This window comes from Balaenoptera musculus, chromosome 4, assembly GCF_009873245.2.
Source record: "Balaenoptera musculus isolate JJ_BM4_2016_0621 chromosome 4, mBalMus1.pri.v3, whole genome shotgun sequence".
Lineage (NCBI taxonomy): Eukaryota > Metazoa > Chordata > Mammalia > Artiodactyla > Balaenopteridae > Balaenoptera > Balaenoptera musculus.
The window spans coordinates 6,604,782-6,631,667 of record NC_045788.1 but is presented as its reverse complement, the minus strand read 5'-3'; the positions used below and the strand labels follow the sequence as shown (position 1 = coordinate 6,631,667).

At 40.5% G+C, this 26,886-nt stretch overlaps 1 pseudogene; it reads right to left on the bottom strand.

Moving 5' to 3' along the window:
* Positions 1-124: 124 nt before the first annotated feature.
* On the bottom strand, positions 125-18,018 carry LOC118894483 (annotated as a pseudogene).
* Positions 18,019-26,886: the final 8,868 nt, after the last annotated feature.

Sequence of the window (26,886 nt, the reverse complement as noted above, 5' to 3'; positions counted from 1 at the left end):
TATTAACAGGTAAGAAGAAACCAGGTAGGAAATGACTAACATACTGGAAATATTTGCACATACCAAAATACCACGACTTCATTTTCTTTGTATCTGAGCGGTCCTGGGAGGATCCTTGTGCTTCTCAGCAGGTGTGTGGTGTGCTCTGTAGATTGGCATCAGTGTTCTGGCCATTATACTCTGCCATCTTCTTCTTGAGGAGGTAGGGGATTATGCTGTCTATGGAAACATTGCCAATGAGATCAGTAAAAACAAGTTCTTTGGTTATGTTAGAGCTCATCAGCCTGAGGGCCAGCAGGCAGTTGAGAATCTGGACCAATCAGTAGGTGTCTTCTGAGTAGGTTTTCTGAAAATAAGCCTGTAACTCCATCTGTGCCTTTCTTGGAATTTTAAAATCTGACTTGTGCTGGCCAAACCTGGATGATGGGGGGTAAAGAAAACTATAGCTTTAAGGTATGCAGACTCATAGATGTCTTCTATACCCAGCTTTCCCACACTTTTACACAACTCCTGAAGCTTCCAGATGTGTTCCATGACTTGCTTTATCTGCTTGCCAGAAAGTTTATCTTCCTGGATATCTTCTGCAGCTGATTGACTATGGCCACAAGGTAATGGAAAGACTTATGATCTGGGCCAGTCCAAGGGTGAAGAGCTCATTTCAGCAGGCTTGCAACAGGCTGGTTTTGCAGTCCTGCCCAAGTGCCTGAAGGGCTGGGATTGACCTGGCCCAGTGCATGGAGAGGAAAAGCAGGCAGAACGTAGACTTGCAGAGGTAGTACACGTTGAGGTACTCTAGAATTGGGCTGGTCATGTGATGTGAGTGTTTAAAAGGAGGAGGGCTTGGACCTGAATGATGAGTGTGGACTGGTCTCTACTGATGACATAGATGTTCCCTCCTCCACTGGTGTCTATCCCACCTACCAGGCTTGGAGGCGCGGAGCTGTCTGTCGTATTAGGTGCTTTAGCGAAGGTATCACATGCCCGAGTAATCTCACTTGCAGATTGGTCCTCCTGCTGTATTTCTGAAGCATCACCACTGTTAAGAGATTCACTTAGGTTGACAAAGGAGGTTACTCCATTTACCAGTGTGCCCAGAGCTGCTTGTTTCAGCCTCGGAATCCGTGGTCAGGAGAAGGGTACCATCCTCATGTATGAAAGGCTGCATCCAGTTCACAAGCATCCCGGATCAAGACCTATTTGTCTTGATCTACTTTATCTGCCACAAATGTGGGAGTGGCCATCAGAGGATTTCTGGATCCTTCTGGATAAAGATTTTTCTCAGTTGAAGCAGCACAATTGCTTGGTTTTTCCCTTTGCACATCAACGGGCTTCTGTTCACTAATCCCAAACTCCTAATTTATCCCTCCCCCCACCCTTCCCCTTTTAGTAAGTTTGTTTTCTATGTCTGTGAGTCTGGGAACTTTGATCTTGTACATCTGTGGAGGAGTGTTCACACCTGTACGTGGGCAGACTGCTGAAGTGTGATTTCTTGCACATGGCTCTCTTCTTTGTCAAATTCCACGTGTAGAACAGAGTACCCAGTAATGTTGTGTACACAGTAGATTTGTGACAGAGTTTTTGGGGCACTTGGGCTGTTGGTAGGTACCTTCATTAAACGGCTCTTAGTGTTTGAGGGCCGTTGCTCTGGGGAGACATGCCACAATGTTATTCAAGAACCTTATTTCAGAATTACACAAACCCTCACTATAACTTGTATTACACGCTAATGAAATACAAATACTCAAATAAGACATAATCTATGTTGATATGCATTTTGCGGTCTGTTTGTGTAATTAAAGCGATTGTGCATTAATCCCTCACATGCTATTCTGAAGTCAGTGCACAGTCCCCAACCCTCTGAATTTTGTGATGGCAGGCTTTCCTTTTCATGAGTCAGCCGGTCAAGAAAGGTCAGAAGAGCTGAAGTAAGGAGACAGCAAGGGATTATTCTATGATGCTAATAACTCGACTGTATCTTTTTTTTAAATTTATTTTTTAAGTTATTAATTTTTGGCTGCATTGGGTCTTTGTTGCTGTGCGCGGGCTTTCTCTAGTTGTGGCAAGCAGGGGCTACTCTTCGTTGCGGTGCACGGGCTTCTCATTGCGGTGGCTTCCCTTGTTGCAGAGCATGAGCTCTAGGTGAGCAGTCTTCAGTAGTTGTGGCTCGCGGGCTCAGTAGTTGTGGCGCACGGGCTTAGCTGCTCTGCGGCATGTGGGATCTTCCCGGACCAGGGCTTGAACCGGTGTCGCCTGCATTGGCAGGCGGATTCTTAACCACTGCGCCACCAGGGAAGCCCTCGACTGTATCATTTTACCATTCTTTGGGGATCCGAAAGAGGAGGGGGTAGAGGGGAAGGTCTCAGGAAGAACAACTTTTTGCAGTTAAAACTATTACCACTTCCTCCTACATGATATTCCAAATCCTGACTACTCTGAGGATGTCACCCTATTTTGAAACTAACAGGGAAGAGAGAACCAGAAATGTGGAAAAGGATTAGAACATGACTTTAAGTGTCTTATAGGAAATCATTTCTATTTTATTTCTTGGGAAAATATAAACATTATCTTAAATAAAATAATTTAAACCTTTCAAACAGTTGGAAATAGATGTTAAATGTATTTGTTAAATTGTTTATGATTCATTAATTCTCAAATATTAAATGTTAACCCATAAAAAGTTACTTTTAAATGACTAAATCTAATGTTTTAAGAGAGGGGTTGGTTTTATGATCTGGAAATTTCATTTAATTTTTTATGAATGAAAAGTTCACTGAAGGTTTTCCTCTGGAACAGTTTCATAAAGAAGAGGACAGGACAAATATCTATAACTATTAACAGTCTCATACTGAAAAAGTTATTAGTATTTTAATAAAATCGATACATTGTTTTGTGCTAATAATAACTAGAATACTTTAAAACTAGTTAAAGTTATTAGTAATTTAATAAAATCAATACATTGTATTGTACTAATAATAACTGGAAACTTTAAAACTAGTTTCTATTTTTTGTGTCATCTTTTCAAAGGATTTTTTGTTTGGTTTGGTTTGTATTAAATTTTTAACCTTTCTTGCTTTGAAACAATTTCAGATTTACAGAAAAGTTGCAAAAGTAGTGCAAAGATCTATAGAGTTCTGTATATCCTTCAGCCAGATTTTCAAAATGTTGATATTGTTCATATTTGTATTCTTTTACTCTCTGTCTCTCTACACGCACACATACACACACACACATACACACACACACACGAATACATACATATACATTGACTGTGGGTTTTATTTTTTCCTGAACTACTTGAAAATAAGTTGCATACATAATGCCCTGTAACCCTTAATATTTAGAGTGTATTTACAATGCAAAAATCAAAACTATGAAATTGACATTCATCTAACATGACCATATAATCCACAGATCCCACTCAAAGTTTGCCTATTTTCTCCAAAATTTCCTTTATGAGTTCAAGATCCAACCCTGGATCACGCATTGCATTTAGTTGTCACTCCAACTTGGAACAGTTTCTAAATCTTTGTCTTTCATGACTATGACATTTAAAAAAAAATTTTAATTTTCTATTTTGTTATTATAAAAAGTACTTTTTCCCATATTGTTTGTCCAAAATATAATTGTTTTCATATCTTTATTGCAGTATAAATGCGTTACAATGTTGTGTTAGTTTCTGCTGTACAACAAAGTGAATCAGCTATACATATACATATATCCCCATATCCCCTCCCTCTTGTGTCTCCCTCCCACCCTCCCTATCCCACCCCTCTAAGTGGTCACAAAGCACCTAGCTGATCTCCCTGTGCTATGCAGCAGCTTCCCACTAGCCATCCATTTTACATTTTGTAGTGTATATACGTCAATGCTACTCTCTTACTTCATCCCAGCTTTCCCTTCCCCCCCACCCCCGTGCCCTCAAGTCTGTTCTCTACATCTGTGTCTTTATTCCTGCCCTGCCACTAGGTTCAACAGTACTGCTTTTTAAAATTCCATACATATGCATTAGCATATGGTATTTGTTTTTCTCTTTCTGACTTACTTCACTCTGTATGACAGACTCTAGGTCCATCAAACTCACTACAAATAACTCAATTTTGTTCCTTTTTATGGCTGAGTAATATTCCATTGCATATACGTGGCACATCTTCTTTATCCAATCATCTGTTGATGGACATTTAGGTTGCTTCCATGTCTTGGCTATTGTAAATAGTGCTGCAGTGAACACTGTGGTACATGGCTCTTTTTGAATTAGGGTTTTCTCAGGGTATATGCCCAGTAGTGAGATTGCTGCATCATATGGTAATTCTATTTTTACTTTTTTAAGGAACCTCCATACTGTTCTCCATAGTGGCTGTATCAATTTACATTCCCACCAACAGTGCAGGAGGGTTCCTTTTTCTCCACACCTTCTCCTGCATTTATTGTTTGTAGATTTTTTGATGATAGCCATTCTGACCGGTGTGAGGCGATACCTTATTGTGGTTTTGATTTGCATTTCTCTGATGATTTGTGATGTTGAGCATCTTTTCACGCATTTGTTGGCCATCTGTGTGTCTTCTTTGGAGAAACGTCTATTTAGGTCTTCTGCCCATTTTTGGACTGGGTTGTTTGTTTTTGTGATATTGAGCTGCATGAGCTGCTTGTATATTTTAGAGATTAATCCTCTGTCAGTTGCTTCATTTGCAAATATTTTTTTCTATTCTGAGGGTTGTCTTTTTGTCTTGTTTATGGTTTCCTTTGCTGTGCAAAAGCTTTTAAGTTTCATTAGGTCCCATTTGTTTATTTTTGTTTTTATTTCCCTTACTCTAGGAGGTGGGTCAAAAAGGATCTTGCTGTGATTTACGTCATAGAGTGTTCTGCCTATGTTTTCCTCGAAGAATTTTATAGTGTCTGGCCTTACATTAAGGTCTTTAATCTATTTTGAGTTTATTTTTGTGTATGGTGTTAGGAAGTGTTCTAATTTCATTCTTTTACATGTAGCTGGACCATGACATTTTTGAAGAGTAAATACCAGTTACATTAGAGACTCTTTCTTCATTTGGAGTTGCTTGATGTTTCTTCATAATTTATGCATTTTGGACAAGAATTGTCTTATCTGTTTAAATTTCTATTTTTGTATATGTTACATAAGATAGATAATTTGTCAGTAGTGTAGAACATGTGTATAATTTATGAACAAATAAAAGGAGCTACATGCTTAAACATTTTTTTACTGATGGTGATACATGGAGATAAAGGCTTGGAGGCTGCTATACTAAGTGTTAAGGGGGATAACCAGACACAGTCTAGGAGCTGGAGCCTAGAAAGAAGAGAATGGGCATTTCAACTGGGGAACTGTGGGAGCCCAGGAGCTTTGAGCTGCTGAATTATCCTGGTTCTGAATAAGTATGCAATTTAAGCCTCGCATCATTGCATGATCAGATACTTTAATTAAAAAACCTGGTTTAACATTTTGTGATGTAGAAATTCAAAAGCCTATGTTTTCAATTTATTTAGATACTTGATTTTATTGGCTGTCATGGTTGAAAAAGTTCTTCCAACAATATGTTAATCCAAATGGAAAAAGCATATCTTTGACTACGCTTTCCAAATTGTAATTGTCATTGTTTAAAGCTAATTCAAAATTACTTAAATATTATTGTTAAAAAATAACTAGGAAATTTTTATCTAGTGAAGGTTTATAATTTTAAAAGTTTTAACATCTAGGTCTTTTTTTCTTTTTTTTAAAAATTGAAATGTAGTTGCTGTACAATATTATATGTTATAAGTGTACAATATAGTGATTCACAATTTTTAAAGGTTATACTCTATTTACAGTTATTATAAAATATTGGCTATATGCTTTGTGTTGTACAATATGTCCTTGTAGCTTATTTTATACTTAATAGTTTGCATCTATTAATCTCCTACCCTTATATTGCCCCTCCCCCTTCCCTCTCCCCACTGATAACCACTGGTTTGGTCTCTATATCTGTGAGTCTGCTTCTTTTCTGTTATATTTACTAGTTTGTTGTATTTTTTAGATTCCACATATATGTGATATCATACAGTATTTGTCTTTCTCTGTCTGACTTATTTCACTTAGCATAATGCCCTCCAAGTCCATCCATGTTGCTGCAAATGGCAAAAATTCATTCTTTTTTAATGGCTGAGTAGTATTCCACGATATATATATATATATATATATATATATATATATATCACATTATCTTTATCCATTCATCTGTTGATGGACATTTAGGTTGCTTCCATACCTTGTCAACTGTAAATAATGCTGCTCTGAACACTGAGGTGCATGTATCTTTTTGAAATAGTTTAACATCTAGGTTTAACATGCACTGAAACTATTGAAGCTTTTGCACAAGTTGAAACAATTTTCCAGGTTTCTTAAGTGTGCATGCATTAGAGTTTTTTAGGCTACATAATTTTTGGAAACAACATGTAAAAAAAAATGGTTCAGATGAACCTAGGGGCAGGACAGGAATAAAGGCACAGATGTAGAGAATGGACTTGAGGACGGGGAGGGGGAAGGGTAAGCTGGGATGAAGTGAGAGAGTAGCATGGACATATATACACTACGAAATGTAAAACTGATAGCTAGTGGGAAGCAGCTGCACAGCATAGAGAGATCAGCTCGGTGCTTTGTGGCCACCTAGAGGGGTGGGATAGGGAGGGTGGGAGGGAGATACAAGAGGGAGGGGATATGGGGATATATGTATACGTATAGCTGATTCACTTTGTTATACAGCAGAAACTAACACACCATTGTAAAGCAATTATACTCCAATAAAGATGTTAAAAAAAAAGTAGTTATGTTTTTGTCTATCGTTAGACTGAATTTTTTGTGGTGTGTCACATCCTTGTGTCTTCTAGTTGTCACTATAGCCAAGGTCAGCACATTTGGATCACTTGATTTCTTTGTAAGAGGCAAATGAAGAACTCGTCTTTCAGTTGGCCAGTTCTTTCAGGCACTTTGCCACAGTCTCTCCTTCAATCCTCTGCGTGGTGGCTTTGGTGGACGCTGTAGGGCACTTCTCCCAGCCCTCACGTCATGTTGGTGGCTGGCAGGTCATCCTCTAGGTACAGCTCTCAGTGGAAGAAAGACGCCTCATCCAAGGTCACATCCCCTCCCAGGGGCAGCTCTCATTCAATAACTGGTCGGGTCTGGATTAAGGGCTGGGCCAGCTTGCGGCGAGATGGGACCACATTGAGGGGCCATCCCAGCTCCAGAGCTACGCAGGGGATGGGTTGAGGACCTTGTGGGAACTGCATCTCAGTTCAATTTCTCCTTCTGCCTAATCCTGCCTCCTTCACTTCCCCACAGTTGGTCCCAAGGGCATTCTCCAATAAAATTTCTATGTGATACTCTTCCTCAGAATCTGCTTCCCAGGGAACCTGATCTAAGAAAGTTACCCTCTCTACAAGAATGCAAAGAGTCCCCTACATTTTAAAATGTCTTGTTTTTATAAGTCTAACCTCACCCACGACATCCTGTAGCACTTTGCTGTCTTATGGCTTCACCATCTTTGCTGCCAACAGCTAGCCTGTGAATGATAGAGGGAATGCAGTTCATGTGGGGTACTTTATCTGTACCTTTGCTTGGGAATTTCTAAAATTCCAATTCAAGTAGTTTCCTGCTCTTTTCCATGTATTGTAATCTTTCTAAAAGAAGTTATTTATAACTGAGGGAAAATATTATTTCGTCGTCTATTGTCGTGGCTCACAAAAAATAGTTCTTCGTGTATTTTGTTATTGGAAACAGAATCCAGAAAATACCATAAGCTGAAATGTGTTAGAAACATCAATGCTTCATCCAAATATATAGCAAACCTTCAACACTATGTAATTTGTTCCAACATTTGTTTCTTTACTCTTCTGTAATGCTTTCCATGTATCATCCAACAATATTTGGCTGACAAAGACATACATTTTGGGTTTCACCATATGCTTTTTTTGGTATTATTTCAGCCTTTAACTGTGACAGAACAAGTGTTTCCCCAATGAATGTGGCTCTGATTTGTAAAATACCTTTGCTTTAAAATGAGAAACCTCAAAAGAAACTTCTAAATATTTATTACCACATTTCATGACACTTTGTAAAATTCCATATGTAGTGTTGCATGATTTTATAAATCCCTGAAAAATCATAATGGTTTTTCTTCAGGTTTGAGATGCTTCATTTTAACATAGCCTATTAATGTTTATGGCATCATGCTACCACTTGCTATGTCTATTTCTGGCAATACGGCAAACTAGATTACCCAGAAAGCTTCCTGCTAGAAAACACTTGCACATGTTAGAGGAAATATAAAAAGATATCATTTTAAAATGTGTAACCGAGCCAGAAAGCATGTAAGGACATTTTCAATGGGCTAAAAATGAAGTATAAACTGAAATCCAGAGCCAAACCACACTGCAAGCCTGGGAATGGGATCAGGAGAGGGTAACATGGAATCCTTGTTTCAGTCACATAGAGGTTCATCTCAGGACCTACACAAGCATAGGTGATAATGACTTGGGATTCTATGAGTTTAAAGGTTGCATTTGAGACCCCCATAGAAAGCTGGGGCCTTTGAAGATGCACACTAGAAAACTTATCCAGTGGTGCAGAATGGTGTCTGAAGGACATTTGTACGTCTTCATTTAGATTTTAGATAGAAAAAGTCTTTCCTGAAAATTCACAACTATATCCCTATCCTCACCCGAGTTGGGATCGAATTCTTTCTAGCTGTATGGCTCTGGAAACTCCAAGTCAATAAATTAACGTAAAAGAGGTCCGAGCCTGTGAAAAAGGTAGGCTTTTGGCAAAGTAAATGTAAAGCCTCTCAGGAGGAGTACCCTCAATCTAGATAGCACGAGATACCCACCAAGAGAGTCCCAAAGAGTCCTAAAGAGCTCACAATACAAAATTACAGAGCACATAAGGAAATCCTGTACCACCATTGTGAGTCAGCGTGCTTAATAAAGCAACAGTAATGTACTCTCAAGAGCTTCAGGTAAGAGAACTACTGAAGAGTAAGGATTAAATAAGGATGCCTAAAATAGTGAGCTTCAAGGATGGCTCCTAGAGCTTTAGGAAGGATGGAGCTGAGACTTACTGAGATGGGAAAGACTTAAGGAGGAAAGGAGACTTTTTTGGTAGAGGTGGGGGTAGAAATCAGGAGTTTGGATTTTTACATCATAGTTTTGAGATATCTATTAGCTATTCAAGAAATGAGACTTTTACAGACAGCTAGATCAATCTATCTATCTATCTATCTATCTATCTATCTATCTATCTATCTATCATCTATCTATCTCTTTACCTATGTATCCATCCATCCATTTACCTATCAGCTATCTCTAACTCTTTCTATATCTATCTATGTATATATATCCAGACTTCCTAGTATGGAAATTTGGCATATAATTGGCATCTGTTGACTCCTCCCATTACATTTCCTTCCAATTCCCCACAGGCATTGGGCCCTCTTTTGGCCCTTCGAATGCCAGGGACTCTCAATTGTTGTTGCATATAAAACTACCTGGGGGAGATTTAAAAAGTCCTGATGCCTGGGTTGCATCCTATTATATTTATCAGCATGTCTGGGGAGTGGAGCCAGGCATCAATACTTTAAAAAACTTGTTTTTTTTCCAGTTTTATTGAGAAATAATTGACACATATCATTGCATAAGTTTAAGGTGTACAGCATGATGGCTTGATTTACATATGTTGTAAAATGATTATTGCAATACGTTCATCTAACATCCATCATCTCATATAGATACACTATAAAGAAAAGAAAGAAGAAAAGAAAAAGGGAAAGAAAATTCTTGTGGTGAGAATTCCTAGGATTTACTCTCAATAAATATCATGTATATCATACAGCAGTGTTAACCAGAGTCATCATCTGGTACATCGCCTCCTAGTACTTATTTATCTTATAACTGGAAATTTGTACATTTTGACCACCTTCCTCCAATCCTTCCCCCTCCTCCCTCTGCCTCAGGTAACCACATGTCTGATTTTTTTCTATGAGTTTTTTGTTGTTGTTGTTTGTTTTGCTCTGTTTTTCTTTCTTTTGTTTTTAGATTCCACATATAAATGAGATCATACAGTATTTGTCTTTCTCTGACTTACTTCACCTACAATAACAACTTCAAGTTTCATACATGTTGTCACAAACGATAGGATTTCCTCATTTTTTTTATGGCTGAATAACATTCTATTATATATATACCACAACTTCTTTATCCATTCATCCATTGATGGACACTTAGGTTGCTTCCTAAGTATTTTAGCTATTGTAAATAATGCTGCTATGAATATGGGGGTGCATATATCTTTTTGATTTAGTGTTTTCATTTCCTTTGGATATATTCCCAGAAGTGAAACTGCCAGATCATATGGTAGTCCAATTTTTAATTTTTTGAGGAAACGCTATACTGTTTTCCACAGTGGCTGCACCAGTTTACATTCCCACCAACAGTGCACAAGGGTTCCCTTTTCTCCACATCCACACCAGCATTTGTTATTTCTTGTCTTTTTGATGATATCTCATTGTGGTTTTAATTTGCATTTCCCAAATGACTAGTGATGTTAAGCATCTTTTTATGTACCTGTTGGCCTTTTATATACCTTTGGAAAAATGTCTGTTTATGTTCTTTGCCCATTTTTAATTGGGTTATTTTTTTTAAACTATTGAGTTGTATGAGTTCTTTATATATTTTGGATATTAACCCCTTATCAGATATATATCTTTTCCTTCTTTTCCTAATTGTGAAACCAGTACACAAAGAAGCATAATTGGAGGAAGGTGGTCAAAAGCTACAGACTTCCAGTTATAAGATAAATAAGCACTAGGATGTCATGTACAGTGTGATGACTATGGTTAACACTGCTATATAATATACAGTTGACCCTTGAACAATGCAGGGGTTAGGGGTGCCTACCTCCCACACACAGTGGAAAATCTAACTGTAACTTTTGACTCCTTAAAAACTTAACTACAGGACTTCGCTGGTGGTGCAGTGGTTAAGAATCTGCCTGCCAATGCAGGGGACACAGGTTCGATCCCTGGTCTGAGAAGATCCCACATGCTGTGGAGCAACTAAGCTCGTGCACCACAGCTGCAGAGCCTGTGCTCTAGAGCCTGCACACCACAACTACTGAGCCTGCAAGCCACAACTACTGAAGCCCGTACACTTAGAGCCTGTGCTCCACAACAAGAGAAGCCACTGCAATGAGAAGCCTGCGCACCACAATGAAGAGTAGCTCCCGCTCACCGCAGCTAGAGAAAGCCCATGAGCAGCAACGAAGACCCAACACAGCCAAAAATAAATAAATAAATAAATACATAAATTAAAAAAAAAAAAACTTAACTACTAATAGCCTACTATTCACCTGAAGCTTAACCAATCACATAAACAGTTGATTAACACATATTTTGTATGTTATATGTATTATCCTGTATTCTTATAATAAGGTAAGCTAGAGAAAAGAAAATGTTATTAAGAAAATCATAAGGTAGACAAAATACATTTACAGTACTGCACTGTGTTTATCGATACGTTAGATTTGTGTCTGTCTACAAGATAGATCATCTGTCAGTACCTACAGCAATATTGTCTTATGTGATGCAATACACTGTAGATGTTATGCTTATGACTAACACTAAACTTCAAAGTGAAAAGATAATGTGAAAGAGAAATTTATGTTTATTTACAGGTATATCAATTCATGCATTGATATTGAAGCAGTAGCAACATGATTGCTTTATGGTAGCCTAGTGTAATCAGTTGTTTCACAGTAGCCTCGCTTGTACACTAATGAATGAATCGTTATAAAATTTTTATGGCGTACAGTATTATAGTCATATTCATAATATAGTAATGGAAACATTGTTACATTAAAAAACCCACTTACCTGTGATGATAGGCTGATAATGCAATATCTCCAATTACAAGAGAGAGACATACTGTATGGTAATGTAATTCTTTGAAAACAAAGTTATAAAACAGTAAGAAAACTAACACATTATTCATTTTATATTAAATATCACTCACCTCATATTTATCACTTACATAAATATGCCTATGTAAGACAGGCTATTCACTTCAAGTCTTGTGCATGATATTCTACATGTTTATTTTTGTATATTTATTGAAAAATATCTGCTTATAAGTGGACCATACAGTTCAAACCCATGTCGTTCACGGGTCAACTGTACAGGGAAGTTAAATGAGTAGATCCGAAGAGTTCTCATCACAAGGAAAAAATCTTTCTTGTCTTTTTTTGCTTTCCCTTAAAAAAATTTTTTTTTATTAGAGTATAGCTGGTTTACAATGTTCTGTTAGTTTCTGCTGTACAGCAAAGTGAATCAGTTATACATGTAGATGTATCCACTCTTATTTAGATTCTTTTCCCATATAGGTCATTACAGAGTATTGAGTAGAGTGCCCTGTGCTATACAGTAGGTCTTTATTAGTTATCTATTTTATATACAGCAGTGTGTATATGTCAATCCCACTAGGCATATTCCAGAGAAAACCATAATTCAAAAAGATACATGCACCCCAATGGTCACAGCAGCATTATTTACAATAGCCAGGACATGGAAGCAACATAAATGTCTGTTGACAGAGGAATGGATAAAGAAGATGTGGTACATATATACCGTGGAATACTACTCAGCCATAAAAAAGAATGAAATAATGCCATTTGCAGCAACATGGATGAACCTAGAGATTATCACACTAAGTGAAGTAAGTCAGACAGAGAAAGACAAATATCATATTATATTGCTTATATGTGGAATCTAAAAAATATAGTACAAGTGAATTTATTTGCTTTCCCTTTTTATTGTATCAGTATGAGATGATGGATGTTAACTAAACTTGTTGTGGTAATTATTTTACAATATGTGTAAGTCAAACCTTTATGCTGTACACCTTAAACTTATACAGTGATGTATATCAATGATATTTCAGTATAGCTGGAAAGCAAAGTACGTAGAAAGTATGAAGTATTTGTCATCCTGTCACTCAGAAAAAAAACATCAACCTTTTTGGCTTACACTTTTCTAGTGTTTATACGGAGATAATAATACTACACAGTGTCTTATAAAACTCCCAGGATCTGCCCTCCTCATCCATTTCTGACATGTTTTCTGCTCTTGGTTCTTCCAGCATGAGCGCCCCCTGGCCCCATTGCTGTCACTTATGCACTCCAGGCACACTGTATCTTCAGGCCCTTGTCCTGGCTCTTTCCCAAGTAGGACTGATTTCCGAGAGACCCCAGTGAGTAGGAGCTGGAAGCGAGACCTTAGTTCCCTGACCCGGGATTGAACCCTGGTCGTGGCAGCGAGGGTGCCGAATCCTAACCACTGGACCACGAGGGCCAGTGGCTAGAGTCTGGGCTCCTGCCCTTGTCTGCCTTGAAAAAAAGAATTCTGACAAGGAGACGGAAGGTAGAGAGGAACGGAAGTTGTTTATTACAAAAGCAGAGAACCTGTCGACAGATGCACAGGTGAGCTCGGAGAAAAGTCGTGCCTTTGGGAAGTTTAAATCATTTATAGAGGGGTAGTCTTCCCGGTCTTTGTTTCCATCTGGATAATCGTCTTGCTTTGTTCTTTGACTCAGGGCCCCCCGCTTTTGACCCCCGAGGAGCCTTTCTGTGCATGTGCAGTCAAGGCCTCCGTGGCCCCAAGGATGAGAAATACGTGACCTCTTGATCTTTTACCCAAGCAGGGTTTAGCTCCTCTCTGCCCCTGCCATGACTGTTATTTTAGTGTCCACTGGAGACAAAGTCCAGCTATTTACCTTGCTCCTGTTGTTATTTCTATCTGGAAGTGTAAACAGGGGGCTGGTTGTAAACGTCTAGCCTGGAGCCCATCTATCTCCTGCCTCAGGACCATCTCCTTAAATACCCCTCACCTTCTAGTCTTTGCTCAGATCTCACATTCTCAAAAGAGCCCAGCCTGACAACCCTATTTAAATCCAAAACCCACTCTACACTTCCTTAAACCCACCACTTCTGGGCCTCCTTAGTCTGCCCCACTCTGCTTTCCTTCACAGAATTCAGGATTTTCTAACATACTGGAGAACATACTTATTTAATTCCATCTATTGTTTATTGCCAGACTTGCTTCCCCCAGACCCCCTTCTAGAATGTAACTCTTCAAGGCCAAAGGACCTTTGTGAGTATAACAGCGATTGGCAGATGGTAGATGGTCAATTCACATTTGTTGAAGGGATGAATGAATAGATAACTGTAACTAAAAGTCACACACTGTGACATGCTGTTTTGTAGCCTTAGTGATAAACTGTTGTTTTAAACTTAGCCATATACTGTGTCCATCTCGTCCCATAAATCAGTATTCTTTGACATGGCTATATCCCTGAAAGGGTTCATGATTTATTTCAAACTGTTTCTGTTTGCTTTGTGAAGCACAAACATCAGTAAAGATTTGAAGCAAGACTAGGGAAGAGCTGACCACACCCCATTCATTACATGTATTCATATTTATTTGTTGAATAAATGAATATATGTTTTATTGTATAAATATGAAATATTTTAATAAATATTATACTTTATATGCTTCAAATCATAGGACATACCTATTCATTATTATATATGTTGGTATATATATAGCTTATGAAAAACTGGTAGTGGAGAAGCTGAGGGAATAAAGAATTGAATTATATATTGAAATAATATTCTTGCAGGTAGGAGACATATGGGACTTAACTTTTTTCTCACCAGTCATTGGCCATAGCAGAAGCTCTCTCCAGCTCTGATTGGGGTCATCCCTTTCTCACTGAAGTGGAGGTGTCTGTGACAGCAGTTGCCCCTCTCCCGTAGGAGAGCAAACCCAGCAGCTTCCCTTCCCCCTGCCTCTGCCCCTGTTTCCATGGGAGGCCGGTCCTCTGGTGGAAGACAAAACGACTCCAGACTAAAATGCACATTTTATTCTTAGATATCATTTTCAGATTTGGGGGGGAATGGTGTGTCACGGGGAAGAAAGAAGCAAAGACTCTTGTGATTAATGGAAGGAATTCCATTTTGCCTCTGGTCCCTTCCTTTGTTCCTTGGTTAGGCTTATTCTCCCCTCTCCATTGTTCTGCTGACTGTTGTGATTGTGTGACCTCCTATGGCTTTTTCATCTATTTGCCAGTGTGGTCCACACATTCCAAACAACAGCAGGGACATAAGGAACTGTACCTCAGACTGGGAAAATGGCCAGCCTTTCTTATTGTTCTTCTTTGGCATTTGTGTTGTTTTTAATGACTCTTTCTTGCTACTTATCCTCGTGACATTTGTCGGAAGCTACAAAAACTTGCCATGGGGCCCCAAACCCCTCTCAAACTTCTGCTGCTTCTTTTTTTTTTTTTTTTTTTGCCTGCACCGTGTAGTTTGTGGGATCTTAGTTCCCTGACCAGGGATCAAACCCGTGCCCCCTTCAGTGGAAGCACAGAGTCCTAACCACTGGACAATCAGGGAAGTCCCTCAACCTTCTCATTGACAGTGATAGTATGCTCTCAAAGGGAGAGCAGGCAGGCTCAAGTGAGTAGCTGCGCTGAGTTTCTTTGGCAAGCTGGTTATGTGGGGGGCAGAAATGAAGGGACAGAACATTCATTGGGGAGGGAGGAGTTTGGGGGTCGTATTCCCTGATTTTCATGCCAGCTCCACCTTCCCGAGGGGAGGAGGGATTTGTGTCCTTATTTAGCCTTGATGGGAAGTGTCATAGCAGTGGTGCATGATGGGAACTTCTTATCTGCAAGGCTAATTTTATTGTAATGAGGGCACAGTGAGCAAAAGGTTACATTCAGATGCTGGAGATTCCTGTCTTTTCCAACCTTCCTTTGCCTCCAGGACACTTATCACCCCTAAATGTGTGGTTTCCTGTCAGTCTGGAGGTTCCTGCTTTCCTTTGTCTGCCCAAGGACCCCTGTTGTTTACAAGATGTGTGGTTTCCTGACACCTGGCCCATTTCCCCCTTTCTCTGCTTGTATCTAGCTACCTGCCTGCTGTAACATTCCCCCCCCCCCAAGGAGTCTGGACCCTTAAAATCTTTTAAGGGTCAAGGGTCAATAGTCCCTCTTCTGTAACTGCATCCAGCTGAGCATGGGCATTTTCCTTACCTGAGGGTCCAGATCTCTTTGCTTTTCTGTCAGAGAGAGGGGTCTCGGGGTTGTTTATAGTGGCGGAGATGGTTAGTGGGGAGTAGAAGGAAGCAGCAACCTTGTCCAGTGGGTGTTCATGGTCCCCATCTTCAGGTGGGATGTGTTGAAATCCTGACGCATCGTCATTTAACGTTGGAGATTTTTGAAGCTGTGGTGTTTTTTTTTTCTCCCTTGGCACCTCAAGTTTTGATACAGCAGCTGTAACAGGGAGAAATTGGAGTACATCTGAATATAGTTATTAGTTATATTAAACATTAGTTTGGAATATTGTCTACTCCCTGTGTTGGCTTTCTCTTGTGTATTGTTAACCATTATCATGTTTTTATTGTGAGCTTTAGTTTTGTTTATTCCAGTCACTAGGTTCTTCCACCAGATAGTGACATCCCCCACATGTTGGATATTGGCAGTCTAGTTGGTGTCTGTCACCCACCTGTGATTACTAAAAATTAGAGTGTGATTGTAGTATGTTTCATTAAGCCATCTTAATTTTTGTCTCTGGATGCTAATACCAGAAAAACAGAGGCTAGCTTTGCCTAAAAGCTGAAATACACTTTCCTCTGATTTGGAGGCAGGTGTCAGTTCCAGAGAATTTGGCCCCCAGTTGGTTCCTGCCCCAGTCCTTCCTTCCTTACTGGGTGGTAAATGAGAACCCAGCATATTTTGCTGTTAGCCCATCAGGTCGCCCAAGGAGGCGGGGAGTCCTAAAAGATGTAGGTCCTCTGGGGAGGTGTGGTTGCCAGGGCAGATCCAACAGTCAGATGACTTAGTAACTTTAGCAATGGCATTCATGGAGTTGGACAGAGCAGCGGTCCCCAACCTTTTTGGCACCAGGGACCGGTTTTGTGGAAGACAATTTTTTCACGGACTGGGGGGTGGGGGGATGGTTCAAGCACATTACATTTATTGTGCACTTTATTTCTATTATTATTACATTGTAAAATATAATGAAATAATTATACAACTCACCATAATGCTGACAGGAGGCGGAGCTCAGGCGGTAATGCGAGCGATGGGGAGCGGCTGTAAATACAGATGAAGCTTCGCTCGTTCGTCCGCCGCTCACCTTCTGCTGTTGGAGACCCCTGGCATAGTGGATGTTTGTAAACTGGAGCTGTGCTGATGTGAACAACAAGGAGGACCCTTAGGATGGGTGTGGTTAAAGGAGACGTGACTTCACGAGAAGCAAAAGAGCAGAGAAATAGAGAGTTTACTGGAAATAGAGGGTATTGATGCCTGGAAGGGAGGTTATTAGCCTCCTTTAAGTGATTTTTATAGGAGTGACAAACTTTGTTTTCCTGGGATTCCCTGATCCCAGACCTGTGGATCTATAAGTTTTTTTTAATTTCCGGGGGAATATTTTGTGTCCTGTATAATACATAGAGCAGACAAAAATATTCCTTGGTTTTGGTTTTCAGGGAGAGTAAGAGTTGCCCCCCAAGGCTGGGAGAAAATCCCTTTCCAATAATGGGCTGGGGCATTAGGCACGACAAGAAACTCGTGAGTTATAAGTGTCTTTCCCCAGGTGCAGGTTAGAGGGGTGGTGAAATGTTTTAGCTTTCGTTTTCCTTCTACCCCAACAATAGAGGTTTCAGGGGCAAGGGGCCCAGCGTGAGAAGTCAGGACAGAGTAAGTGGCTCCCATGTCCACTAGAAACTGGACAAGTTTACCTGCCATGTCAATGGTCACCCTTGGTTCCTCCTGTGTGATGATGACTGTCTTCTCGGGAGCCTTGGGACGTCTCAGGTCCCCCAGTCAACCATTGCCATGACTGGCGTCGGGGAGCTTCCTCACTCCCTTCGGAGCTGGGGGCATTCCCTCCTTCAGTGGCCCATCTTCTTGCAGAGTGGGCATGGCGTCTTGGGTGTAGGCTTGTTGCAGGAAGGGGGACCCTTCCAGGGCCCGAGAGTGGGCTCTTGTCTAACACTCGGAAATGAATTGTCTGAGGAGACACATGTGCTGACAAAGCAGGAGATGTTATTGGGAAGGGGCGCCCAAGCAGAGAGCAGTAGGGTAAGGGAAGGCAGGAGAACTGCTCTGCCACGTGGCTCACAGTCTCAGGTTTTATGGTGATTGGGTTAGTTTCCAGGTTGTCTCTGGCCAATCATTCAGACTCAGGGTCCTTCCTGGTGGCGTGCGCATTGCTCAGCCAAGATGGATTCCAGCAAGGAGGAGTCTGGGAGGTTGGTAGGACATATGGACTTATGGACTGCGGTCTCCTCTCTCCTTTTGACCTTTGCCGAATTCTTCCGGTTGGTGGTGGCTTGTTAGTTATGTGTTCTTTACCAGGATTTCCTGTCGTAAAATAACTCATGCAGATGATTACTGTGGTGCCTGGCCAGGGTGGTCGGTTTCAGTCAGTGGTTTCCCTAACAGGTTGGGACCTGCTTCCTGAGCATTCCTTGCTCCAGTGTTTGGGGCTCTCACAGCTACAACAGGCTCCCTTTCCTGGCGGGGGTCTTCAGAGTGTACTTTTGGGGTGACCAGGAGGTGTTTTTTTTTAAACGTCTTTATTGGAGTATAATTGCTTTACAATGGTGTGTTAGTTTCTGCTTTATAACAAAGTGAATCAGTTATACATATACATATATCCCCATATCTCTTCCCTCTTGTGTCTCCCTCCTTATCCCACCCCTCTAGGTGGTCACAAAGCATTGAGTTGATCTCCCTGTGCTATGTGGCTACTTCCCACTAGCTCTCTATTTTACATATGGAAGTGTATATATGTCCATGTCACTCTCTCACTTTGTCCCAGCTTACCCTTCCCCCTCCCCGTATCCTCAAGTCCATTCTCTAGTAGGTCTGTGTCTTTATTCCCGTCTTGCCCCAGGTTCTTCATGACAATTTTTTTCTTTTTTTTAGATTCCATATATAAGTATTAGCATACAATATTTGTTTTTCTCTTTCTGACTTACTTCACTCTGTATGACAGACTCTAGGTCCATCCACCCCACTACAAATAACACAGTTTCGTTTCTTTTTATGGCTGAATAATATTCCATTGTATATATGTGTCACATATTATTTATCCATTCATCTGTTGATGGACACTTAGATTGCTTCCATGTCCTGGCTATTGTAAATAGAGCTGCAATGAACATTGTGGTACATGACTCTTTTTGAATTATGGTTTTCTCAGGGTATATGCCCAGTAGTGGCATTGCTGGGTCACATGGTAGTACTATTTTTAGTTTTTTAAGGAACCTTCATACTGTTCTCCATAGTGGCTGTATCAATTTACATTCCCACCAACAGTGCAAGAGGGTTCCCTTTTCTCCACACCCTCTCCAGCATTTACTGTTTGTAGATTTTTTGATGTTGAGCATTCTTTCATGTGTTTGTTGGCAATCTGTATATCTTCTTTGGAGAAATGTCTATTTAGGTCTTCTGCCCGTTTTTGGATTGGGTTGTTTGTTTTTTTGATATTGAGTTGCATGAGCTGCTTGTAAATTTTGGACATTAATCCTTTGTCAGTTGCTTCATTTGCAAATATTTTCTCCCATTCTGAGGGTTGTCTTTTCATCTTGTTTATGGTTTCCTTTGTTGTGCAAAAGCTTTTAAGTTTCATTAGGTCCCATTTGTTTATTTTTGTTTTTATTTCCATTCCTCTAGGAGGTGGGTCAAAAAGAATCTTGCTGTGATGTATGTCATAGAGGGTTCTGCCTATGTTTTCCTCTAAGAGTTTGATAGTGTCTGGCCTTACATTTAGGTCTTTAATCCATTTTGAGTTTATTTTTGTGTATGGTGTTAGAGATTGTTCTAATTTCATTCTTTACATGTAGCTGTCCAGTTTTCCCAACACCACTTATTGAAGAGGCTGTCTTTTCTCCACTGTATATTCTTGCCTCCTTTATCAAAGATAAGGTGACCATATGTATGTGGGTTTATCTCTGGGCTTTCTATCCTGTTCCATTGATCTATATTTCTGTTTTTGTGCCAGTACCATATTGTCTTGATTACTGTAGCTTTGTAGTATAGCCTGAGGTCAGGGAGCCTGATTTCTCCAGCTCTGTTTTTCTTTCTCAAGATTGCTTTGGCTATTCAGAGTCTTTTGTGTTTCCATACAAATTGTGAAATTTTTTGTTCTAGTTCTGTGAAAAATGCCAGTGGTAGTTTGATAGGGATTGCATTCAATCTGTAGATTGCTTTGGGTACTAAAGCCATTTTCACAATGTTGATTCTTCCAATCCAAGAACATGGTATATCTCTCCATCTGTTGGTATCATCTTTAATTTCTTTCATCAGTGTCTTATAGTTTTCTGCATACAGGTCTTTTGTCTGCTTAGGTAGGTTTATTCCTAGATATTTTATTCTTTTTGTTGCAATGGTAAATGGGAGTGTTTTCTTAATTTCACTTTCAGAGTTTTCATCATTAGTGTATAGGAATGCAAGAGATTTCTGTGCATTAATTTTGTATCCTGCTACTTTACCAAATTCATTGATTAGCTCTAGTAGTTTTCTGGTAGTATCTTTAGGATTCTCTATGTATAGTATCATGTCATTTGCGAACAGTGACAGCTTTACTCCTTTTCCGATTTGGATTCCTTTTAATTCTTTTTCTTCTCTGATGGCTGTGGTTAAAACTTCCAAAACTATGTTGAATAATAGTGGTGAGAGTGGGCAACCTTGTCTTGTTCCTGATCTTAGTGGAAATGGTTTCAGTTATTCACCATTGAGGACGATGTTGGCTGTGGGTTTGTCATATATGGCCTTTATTATGTTGACGTAAGTTCCCTCTATGTCTACTTTCTGGAGAGTTTTTATCATAAATCGGTGTTGAATTTTGTTGAAAGCTGTTTCTGCATCTATTGAGAATATCATATGGTTTTCCTCCTTCAATTTGTTAATATGGTGTATCACATTGATTGATTTGTGTATATTGAAGAATCCTTGCATTCCTGGGATCAACCCCACTTTATCATGCTGTATGATCCTTTTAATGTGCTGTTGTATTCTGTTTGCTAGTGTTTTGCTGAGGATTTTTGCTTCTATGTTCATCAGTGATATTGGCCTGTAGTTTTCTTTCTTTGTGACATCCTTGTCTGGTTTTGGTATCAGGGTGACGGTGACCTCATACAATGAGTTGAGGATTGTTCTTCCCTCTGTTCTACTTTGGAAGAGTGTGAGAAGGATAGGTGCTAGCTCTTCTCTAAATGTTTGGTAGAATTCGCCTGTGAAGCCATCTGGTCCTGGGCTTTTGTTTGTTGGAAGATTTTAAATCACAGTTTCAATTTAAGTGCTTGTGTTTGGTCTGTTCGTATTTTCTATTTCTTCCTGGTTCAATCTTGGAAGGTTGTGCATTTCTACGAATTTGTCCATTTCTTCCAGGTTGTCCATTTTACTCGCATATAGTTGCTTGTAGTAATCTCTCATGATCCTTTGTATTTCTGCAGTGTCAGTTGTTACTTCTCCTTTTTCATTTCTAATTCTATTGATTTGAGTCTTCTCCCTTTTTTTCTTGGTGAGTCTGGCTAATGGTGTATCAGTTTTGTTTATCTTCTCAAAGAACCAGCTTTTAGTTTTATGGATCTCTGCTATCATTTCCTTCATTTCTTTTTCATTGATTTCTGATCTGATCTTTATGATTTCTTTACTTCTGCTAACTTTGGGGTTTTTTTTGTTCTTTTTTCTCTAACTGCTTTAGGTGTAAGGTTAAGTTGTTTATTTGAGACGTTTCTTGTTTCTTAAGGTAGGATTGTATTGCTATAAACTTCCCTCTTAGAACTGCTTTTGCTGCATCCCATAGGTTTTGGGTCATCGTGTTTTCATTGCCATTTGTTTCTAGGTATTTTTTGATTTCCTCTTTGATTTCTTCAGTGATCTCTTGGTTATTATGTAGTGTATTGTTTACCCTCCATGTGTTTGTATTTTTTAAAGATTTTTCCTGTAATTGATATCTAGTCTCATAACGTTGTGGTCGGAAAATATACTTGATACGATTTCAATTTTCTTAAATTTACCAAGGCTTGATTTGTGACCCATGATATGATCTATCCTGGAGAATGTTCCATGAGCACTTGAGAAGAAAGTGTATTCTGTTGTTTTTGGATGGAATGTCCTATAAATATCAATTAAGTACGTCTTGTTTAATGTATCATTTAAAGCTTGTGTTTCCTTATTTATTTTCATTTTGGATGATCTGTCCATTGGTGAAAGTGGGGTGTTAAAGTCACCTACTATGATTGTGTTACTGTCGATTTCCCCTTTTATGGCTGTTAGTGTTTGCCTTAAGTATTGAGGTGCTCCTATGTTGGGTGCAGTTGCTATTTACAGTTGTTATATCTTCTTCTTGGATTGATCCCTTGATCATTATATAGTGACCTTCTTTGTCTCTTGTAATAGTCTTTGTTTTAAAGTCTATTTTGTCTGATATGAGATTTGCTACTTCAGCTTTCCTTTGATTTCCATTTGCATGGAATATCTTTTTCCATCCCCTCACTTTCAGTCTGTATGTTTCCCTAGGTCTGAGGTGGGTGTCTTGTAGGCAGCATATATATGGGTCTTGTTTTTGTATCCATTCAGCGAGTCTATGTCTTTTGGTTGGAGCATTTAATCCATTTACATTTAAGGTAATTATCGATATGTACATTCCTATTACCATTTTCTTAATTGTTTTGAGTTTGTTATTGTAGTTCTTTTCCTTCTCTTGTGTTTCCTGCCTAGAGAAGTTCCTTTAGCATTTGTTGTAAAGTTGGTTTGGTGGTGCTGAATTCTATTAGCTTTTGCTTGTCTGTAAAGATTTTATTTTCTCTGTCAAATCTGAATGAGATCCTTGCTGGGTAGAGTAACCTTGGTTGTAAGTTTCCCCCCTTCATCACTTTTAATGTGTCCTGGCACTCCCTTCTGCCTTGCAGAGTTTCTGCTGAAAGGTCAGCTGTTAAGCTTATGGGGATTCCCTTGTATATTATTTGTTGTTTTTCCCTTGCTGCTTTTAATTTTTTTTTCTTTGTAATTATTTTTTTTTTAAAATTAATTAATTAATTAAGTTATTTTTGGCTGTGTTGGGTCTTCATTTCTGTGCGAGGGCTTTCTACAGTTGCGGTGAGCGGGATCCACTCTTCATCGTGGTGTGCGTGCCTCTCACTGTTGCGGCCTCTCCCGTTGCAGAGCACAGACTCCAGGCGCGCAGGCTCAGTAGTTGTGGCTCATGGGCTTAGTTGCTCCACGGCATGTGGGATCTTTCCAGACCAGGGCTCGAACCCATGTCCCCTGCATTGGCAGGCTGATTCTTAACCACTGCGCCACCAGGGAAGCCCTGTAATTAATTTTTGATAGTTTGATTAATATGTGTCTTGGCATGTTTCTCCTTGGATTTATCCTGTATGGGACTCTCTGTGCTTCCTGGACTTGATTAACTATTTCCTTTCCCATATTAGGGAAGTTTTCCACTATAATCTCTTCAAATATTTTCTCAGTCCCTTTCTTTTTCTCTTCTTTTTCTGGAATCCCTATAATTCAAATGTTGGTGTGTTTAATGTTGTCCCAGAGGTCTCTGAGACTGTCCTCAGTTCTTTTCATTTTTTCTTTATTCTGCTCTGCAGTAGTTATTTCCACTATTTTATCTTCCAGGTCACTTATCCATTCTTCTGCCTCAGTTATTCTATTCTCAGTTATTCTGCAGTAGTTATTTCCACTATTTTATCTTCCAGGTCACTTATCCATTCTTCTGCCTCAGTTATTCTGCTATTGATCCCTTCTAGAGTATTTTTAATTTCATTTATTGTGTTGTTCATCGTTGCTTGTTTCCTCTTTAGTTCTTCTAGGTCCTTCTTAAATGTTTCTCGCATTTTGTCTACTCTATTTCCAAGATTTTGGATCATCTTTACTATCATTGTTCTGAATTCTTTTTCAGGTAGACTGCCTATTTCCTCTTCAGTTGTTAGGTCTGGTGTGTTTTTACCTTGCTCCTTCATCTGCTGTGCGTTTTTCTGTCTTCTCATTTTGCTTATCGTACTGTGTTTGGGGTCTCCTTTTCACAGGCTGCAGGTTCGTAGTTCCCGTTGTTTTTGGTGTCTGTCCACAGTGGCTAAAGTTGGTTCAGTGGGTTGTGTAGGCTTCCTAGTGGAGGGGACTAGTACCTGTGTTCTGGTGAATGAGGCTGGATGTTTTCTTTCTGGGGGGAAGGTCCATGTCTGGTGGTGCGTTTTGGGGTGTCAGTTGCCTTATTATGATTTTAGGCAGCCTCTCTGCTAATGGGTGGGGTTGTGTTCCTATCTTGCTAGTTGTTTGGCATAGGGTGTCCAGCACTGTAGCTTGCTGGTCATTGAGTGGAGCTGGGTCTTGGCGTTGAGATGGAGATCTCTGGGAGATTTTCGCCGTTTGGTATTACGTGGAGCTGGGAGGTCTCTTGTGGATCAGTGTCTGAAGTTGGCTCTCCCACCTCAGAGGCACAGCCCTGATGTCTGGCTGGAGCACCAAGAGCCTGTCCTCCACACGGCTCAGAATAAAAGGGAGAAAAAATATAAAGCAAGAAAGAAAGAAGATAAAATAAAATTAAATTAAAAAGTTATTAAAATAAAAATAAAAATAATTATTAAAAAAAGTTTTTTTAAAGTAATAAAAAAAAAGAAAGAAAGAAGAGAGCAACCAAACTGTATAAGAAATCCACCAATGATAACAAGCGCTAAAAACCATACTAAACAAACAAACAAACAAAAAACCAAACGGACAGACAGAACCCTAGGACAAATGGTTACAGCAAAGCTATACAGACAAAATTACACACAGAAGCATACACATACACATTCACAAAAAGAGAAAAAGGGAAAAATATATGTATATCGTTTTTCCCAAAGTCCACCTCCTCAATTTGGGATGATTCGTTGTCTATTCAGGTATTCCACAGATGCAGGTACATCAAGTTGATTGTGGAGATTTAATCCGCTGCTCCTGAGGCTGCTGGGAGAGATTTCCCTTTCCCTTCTGTGTTCGCACAGCTCCCGGGGTTCATGACGTTGCAGCAGCCTGAGGCGCGCCGTGTGTTCTCCCAGTGAAGTTGTCCCTGGATCACGGGACCCTGGCAGTGGCGGGCTGCACAGGCTCCCGGGAGGGGAGGTGTGGAGAGTGACCTGTGCTCGCACACAGGCTTCTTGGTGGCGGCAGCAGCAGCCTTAGCGTCTCATGCCCGTCTCTGGTGTCTGCGCTGATAGCCGCGGCTCGCGCCCGTCTCTGGAGCTCCTTTAAGCGGCGCTCTTAATCCCCTCTCCTCACGCACCAGGAAACAAAGAGGCAAGAAAAACTCTCTTGCCTGTTCGGCGGCTCCAGATCTTTTCCCAGACTCCCTCCTGGCTAGCTGTGGCACACTGGTCCCCTTCAGGCTGTGTTCACATCGCCAACCCCCGTCCTCTCCCTGTGATCCGACCGAAGCCCAAGCCTCAGCTCCCAGCCCCCACCCGCCCCGGTGGGTGAGCAGACCAGCCTCTCGGACTGGTGAGTGCTGATCGGCACCGATCCTCTGTGCGGGAATCTCTCCGCTTTGCCCTCCGCACCCCTGTGGCTGCGCTCTCCTCTGTGGCTCCGAAGCTTCCCCCCTCTGCCACCCGCAGTCTCCGCCCGCGAAGGGGCTTCCTAGTGTGTGGACACCTTTCCTCCTTCACAGCTCCCTCCTGCTGGTGCAGGTCCCGTCCCTATTCTTTTGTCTCTGTTATTTCTTTTTTCTTTTGCCCTACTCAGGTACGTGGGGAGTTTCTTACCTTTTGGGAGGTCTGAGGTCTTCTGCCAGCATTCAGTAGGTGTTCTGTAGGAGCTGTTCCACATGTAGATGTATTTCTGATGTATTTGTGGGGAGGAAGGTGATCTCCGCGTCTTACTCTTCCGCCTCTTAAAGCTCCTCCCAGGAGGTGTTTTAGGTCTTGTCATGATGGCTGCCAGAAGCCTGGCTTTCCATCTTTGCTTTCTTAAGTCACGCTGTTCCTTCCTTTCCTCTTCAGCCTGGTCTCTATTGTTAAAGACCGTATCAGTAAGAAGGTTGAGGGGGTCTTGGGGCCCCATGACAAGCTTTTGAAGCTTCCGGTGATGTCAGGGGCAGACTGGTTAATGAAGTGAGTTACAAATACAGTGTGTCCCTCTAAAATGTTTAGGTCTACATTCATATACTTTCTGAGGGCATCTACCATTTGGGCCTGAATAGGGCTGGATTTTCATTTTGGCCTTGGGTGATCTCTTTAACCTTATGATAGTTAACAGGTTTAACTATGCATCATTTCATCCCTTCAATGAGGCAAAGGATCATGTGATCCCTACCAGTGATACCAGGTTGGCCTGGCTGTTAGTCCCAGCTGGGATCCATTAGAGGCACTGGGGTAAGGCCCACAGGGTATTGATGAGGTTGGGCAACGTGTTATCCATCAGCATATGTTTGAGCCAAATAAGCGTCTTTTCCTCAGTGGTGCAGCAGTGGGAAAGAAGAATATTTAGGTCCTTCCAGGTAAGGTCAAAGGAGAGAGTCGGTCCCTGGAATTCTTTGGTGAACCGGCTAGGGTCCTCGGAGAAACTGTCTAAGCAAGTGCAGCAGTGGTTGAGGTTAGACAAAGAACAAGCGGTGTGGACTTTGGCCTGAGGCCCACCTACTACTTCCTGAAGGGGGCAAAGAAGCTCTGGCTGCACTTCCGGTACGGAAGGGGGAGAGGCTGAAGATGGGGCTTGGGTTCATCCAGGGATGCCACTAGAGAGGGCATTTGTGGAGCCTGAATGAGTCCCAGCCAGCAAGGTTTCCCTAACATA